Source organism: Triticum aestivum, chromosome 3D (assembly GCF_018294505.1).
Source record: "Triticum aestivum cultivar Chinese Spring chromosome 3D, IWGSC CS RefSeq v2.1, whole genome shotgun sequence".
Lineage (NCBI taxonomy): Eukaryota > Viridiplantae > Streptophyta > Magnoliopsida > Poales > Poaceae > Triticum > Triticum aestivum.
In genome coordinates, this window is record NC_057802.1 from 446628490 (window position 1) to 446634489 (window position 6000).

Here is a 6000-nt window from a genome sequence, read left to right on the forward strand (position 1 = left end):
AGAGATTATTGAAAACTCTGAAGAAGCACCGTGTTGCTATTGGATACTCTTGATGATCTTAAGGGCATTAGTCCCACTCTATGTCAACACAAAATAAATTTGGAGAAAGATGCCAAACCAATTCGTGATCACCAACGACGGCTGAATCCTAAGATGAAAGAAGTGGTAAGAAAGGAAATACTAAAGCTCCTTGAGGCAGGTATAATTTATCCCATTGCTGATAGTCAGTGGGTAAGTCATGTCCATTGTGTCCCTAAGAAGGGAGGTATTACGGTTGTTCCTAATGATAAAGATGAATTGATTCCGCAAAAATTATTACAGGTTATAGGATGGTAATTGATTTCCGCAAATTAAATAAGGCTACTAAAAAGGATCATTACCCCTTACCTTTTATTGATCAAATGCTAGAAAGATTATCCAAACATACATATTTTTGCTTTCTAGATGGTTATTCTGGTTTCTCTCAAATACCTGTGTCAGCCGATGATCAATCAAAGACCACCTTCACTTGTCCTTTTGGCACTTTTGCTTATAGACGTATGCCTTTTGGTTTATGTAATGCACCTGCTACCTTTCAAAGATGCATGATGGCTATATTCTCGGACTTTTGTGAAAAGATTTGTGAGGTTTTCATGGATGATTTCTCCGTTTATGGATCCTCTTTTGATGATTGCTTGAGCAACCTTGATCGAGTTTTACGGAGATGTGAAGAAACTAATCTTGTCTTGAATTGGGAAAAGTGCCATTTTATGGTTAATGAAGGTATTGTCTTGGGGCATAAAGTTTCTGAAAGAGATATTGAAGTTGATAAGGCCAAGGTTGATGCTATTGAAAAGATGCCATGTCCCAAGGACATCAAAGGTATAAGAAGTTTCCTTGGTCATGCCGGTTTTTATAGGAGGTTCATTAAGGACTTCGCAAAAATTTCTCGGCCTCTGACTAATTTATTACAAAAAGATATACCATTTGTCTTTGATGATGATTGTGTAGAAGCATTTGAAATACTTAAGAAAGCATTGATCTCTGCACCTATTGTTCAGCCACCTGATTGGAATTTGCCTTTTGAAATTATGTGTGATGCTAGTGACTATGTTGTAGGTGCTGTTCTAGGGCAAAGAGTTGATAAGAAATTAAATGTTATTCAATATGCTAGTAAAACTCTAGACAATGCTCAAAGAAATTATGCTACTACTGAAAAAGAATTCTTAGCAGTTGTATTTGCTTGTGATAAGTTCAGACCTTATATTGTGGATTCTAAAGTAACTATTCACACTGATCATGCTGCTATTAAATATCTTATGGAAAAGAAAGATGCTAAACCTAGACTTATTAGATGGGTTCTCTTGTTACAAGAATTTGATTTGCATATTATTGATAGAAAGGGAGCTGAGAACCCCGTTGCAGACAACTTGTCTAGGTTAGAAAATGTTCTTGATGACCCACTACCTATTGATGATAGCTTTCCTGATGAACAATTAAATGTCATAAATACTTCTCGTACTGCTCCATGGTATGCTGATTATGCTAATTACATCGTTGCTAAATTTATACCACCTAGTTTCACATACCAGCAAAAGAAAAGTTTTTCTATGATTTGAGACATTACTTTTGGGATGACCCACATCTTTATAAAGAAGGAGTAGATGGTGTTATTAGACGTTGTGTACCTGAGCATGAACAGGAACAGATCCTACGCAAGTGTCACTCCGAGGCTTATGGAGGACACCACGCTGGAGATAGAACTGCACATAAGGTATTGCAATCCGGTTTTTATTGGCCTACTCTCTTCAAGGATGCCCGTAAGTTTGTTTTATCTTGTGATGAATGTCAAAGAATTGGTAATATTAGTAGACGTCAAGAAATGCCTATGAATTATTCACTTGTTATTGAACCATTTGATGTTTGGGGCTTTGATTATATGGGACCTTTTCCTGCCTCTAATGGATACACACATATTTTAGTTGCTGTTGATTACGTTACTAAGTGGGTAGAAGCTATTCCAACTAGTAGTGCTGATCATAACACTTCTATTAAAATGCTTAAAGAAGTTATTTTTCCGAGGTTTGGAGTCCCTAGATATTTAATGACTGATGGTGGTTCACATTTTATTCATGGTGCTTTCCGTAAAATGCTTGCTAAGTATGATGTTAATCATAGAATTGCATCTCCTTATCACCCATAGTCTAGTGGTCAAGTAGAATTGAGCAATAGAGAGCTCAAATTAATTTTGCAAAAGACTGTTAATAGATCTAGAAAGAATTGGTCCAAGAAACTGGATGATGCATTATGGGCTTATAGAACTGCATATAAAAATCCTATGGGTATGTCTCCGTATAAAATGGTTTATGGAAAAGCATGTCACTTACCTCTCGAACTAGAACATAAGGCTTATTGGGCTATTAAAGAGCTCAACTATGATTTCAAACTTGCCAGTGAGTAGAGGTTATTTGACATTAGCTCACTTGATGAATGGAGAACCCAAGCCTATGAGAATGCCAAATTGTTTAAAGAAAAAGTTAAAAGATGGCATGACAAAAGAATACAAAAGCGTGAGTTTAATGTAGGTGATTATGTATTGCTATACAACTCTCGTTTAAGATTTTTTGCAGGAAAACTTCTCTCTAAATGGGAAGGTCCTTACGTTATCGAGGAGGTCTATCGTTCCGGTGCCATAAAAATCAACAACTTCGAAGGCACAAATCCGAAGGTGGTGAACGGTCAAAGAATCAAACATTATATCTCAGGTAATCCCATAAATGTTGAAACCAATGTTATTGAAATCGTAACCCCGGAGGAATACATAAGGGACACTTTCCAGAACGTTTCAGACTCCGAAAAGGAATAGGTATGTGGTACGGTAAGTAAACCGACTCCAAAACAGTTCTAATGGCAATTTTTCTCTGTTTTGGAATATTTAGAAAAATAGAAAAATAAGAAGCAGTCCGGGAAGGACACGAGGCCTCCACGAGGGTGGAGGGCGCGCCCTACCCTACTGGGTATGCCCCCTGCCTCATGGGCACCTCGTGTGCTCTCCGGACTCCGTTTTCTTGCACGTTACGTATTTTGGTCGGTAAAAATTCATTATATAATCTACCGAAGGTTTTGACTTCCGTATCACGCAATTGTCTTCTGTTCTTGTTTCGAGTTGTTGCTGCTGCAGATTAGAGCAAGATGTCTTCTCAAGAGTCAGTCGGGGAGAGCCGGATGTCTCATCCGGCATCGAGACCAAGGACAAACAACGATGCTGACCACTTTGGGCCAGCAATGGAGGAAGAGATGGAGGCTGATTTGATGAGGATAGATGCAATGGAGGAGGATCAAGAAGTCACTTCTCGCTTCTGGGCTGGATTCACGATGGGGGAACTACAGAGCTCAGCTATTCCAAACACGGTTATCCCTTCCAATGTTAGATTTCTTTCTTATGAAAATATGAAGAAGAGTGTCACTTGTTCTCCCCCAGCTATGCAACACCCTTGGGTGCAAGGAGCTTTAGCTGTTACAGGGAAGCTTCCTAAGGAGATAATGGATCTCAAGTAGCAACTCAATAAGCTCAAGGAAGAGAATCGTATCCCGAGGGGCATTATCGCCAGGAATATCACATTACCATCCCCGAAGAAGGAGACATAATCACATGGGTATGGGCACTCCCCTTGGTAACTGCCAAGCTTGGGGGAGATGCCCGGTATCGTATCACTATCACACTCCTATCTTTACCGTTTTTCTTAGTTTGATCCTATTAGTAGTATCTTGATCTAGTAGAATAAAGTTTTGGTATGATCTATTTTTGAGTTTTGCTTTATGACCCCTCTAATGTAATCGAGTCCGTGAGCTATATATAATAAATATTAGTGTGTAGTCAAGGGCTTGATTATCTTGCTATGATCTTGAGTGAATAAAAGAAAAGAGAAAAGAATAAAAAGAAATAAAAAGAGATCATATTGATCTTATGAAGAGTAATGACTTCACATAGAAAGAGTATGATGATTAAAAATTGTTGAGAGTTGACAAACATAGCTTTGGTCATCGTTGCAATTAATAGGAAGTAATAAAGAAAGAGAGGTTTCACATATAAATATACTATCTTGGACATCTTTTATGATTGGGAGCACTCATTAAAATATGACATGCTAAAGAGTTGATGTTGGACAAGGAAGACAACGTAATGGGTTATGTTTTCTTATATCTGAGATAAAGTATATTGTCATGGATCATCCAACATGTTGAGCTTGCCTTTCCCCCTCATGCTAGCCAAATTCTTTGCACCAAGTAGAGATACTACTTGTGCTTCCAAATACCCTTAAACCAGTTTTGCCATAAGAGTCCACCATACCTACCTATGGATTGAGTAAGATCCTTCAAGTAAGTTGTCATCGGTGCAAGCAATAAAAATTGCTCTCTAAATATGTATGATTGATTGGTGTGGAGGAAATAAGCTTTATACGATCTTGTGATGTGGAAGAAATAAAAGCGACGGACTGCATAATAAAGGTCCATATCACAAGTGGCAATATAAAGTGACGTTCTTTCGCATTAAGATTTTGTGCATCCAAACCTGAAAGCGCATGGCAACCTCTGCTTCCCTCTGCGAAGGGCCTATCTTTTATTATTATCTTCTATCTTATGCAAGAGTCATGGTGATCTTCACCTTTCCTTTTTACATTTTATCCTTTGGCAAGCACAGGATGTTGGAAAGATCCTGATAGATATATCTAATTGAATGTAAGTTAGCATGAACTATTATTGTTGACATTACCCTTGAGGTAAAAGGTTGGGAGGCGAAACTATAAGCCCCTATCTTTCTCTGTGTCCGACTAAAACTCCGTAACCACAAGTATTGCGTGAGTGTTAGCAATAATGAAAGATTAAATGATAGTTGAGTATGTGGACTTGCTAGAAAGCTCTGACATAGACTCTTTCTGAAGTTATGATAAATTGCAATTGCTTCAATGACTGAGATTATAGTTTGTTGGTTCTCAATAAAGTTTCTGATTCATACTTTGCATTGTGAATAGATTATTACTTGAGCATAAGAAATCATATGACAATATCCATATATGTTGATGTTATAAGAATGATCATGATGCCCTCATGTCCGTATTTTATTTTATCGACACCTCTACCTCTAAACATGTGGACATATTTATCGTTATCGGCTTCCGCTTGAGGACAAGCGAGGTCTATGCTTGGGGGAGTTGATACGTCCATTTTGCATCATGCTTTTATATCGATATTTATTGCATTATGGGCTGTTATTACACGTTATGTCACAATACTTATGCCTATTCTCTCTTATTTTACAAAGTTTACATAAGGAGGGAGAATGCCGGCAGCTGGAATTCTGGGCTGGAAAAGGAGCAAATATTAGAGACCTATTCTGCACAACTCCAAAAGTCCTGAAACTCCACGAAAGTAATTTTCAGAAATAATAAAAAATACTCAGTGGAAGAAATACGTCAGGGGGGCCTCCACCTGTCCACGAGGGTGGGGGGCTCGCCCTACCCCCCTGGACGCGCCCCCTGCCTCGTGGGCCCCCTGTTGGCCCTATGGTGGCCATCTTCTGCTATATGAAGTCTTTCGTCCGAAGAAAAATCATAAGCAAGCTTTCGGGATGAGACTCCGCCGCCATGAGGCGGAACCAATCTAGGGCTCCGGTAGAGCTGTTCTGCCGGGGACACTTCCCTCCAGGAGGGGGAATCATCGCCATCGTCATCACCAACGCTCCTCTCATCGGGAGAGGGCAATCTCCATCAACATCTTCACCAGCACCATCTCCTCTCAAACCCTAGGTCATCTCTTGTATCCAATTCTTGTCTCTAAGTCTGGGATTGGTACCTGTAGGTTGCTAGTAGTGTTGATTACTCCTTGTAGTTGATGCTAGTTGGTTTATTTGGTGGAAGATCATATGTTCAGATCCTATATGCATATTAATACTCCTCTGATTATGAACATGAATATGCTTTGTGAGTAGTTACATTTGTTCCTGAGGACATGGGAGAAGTC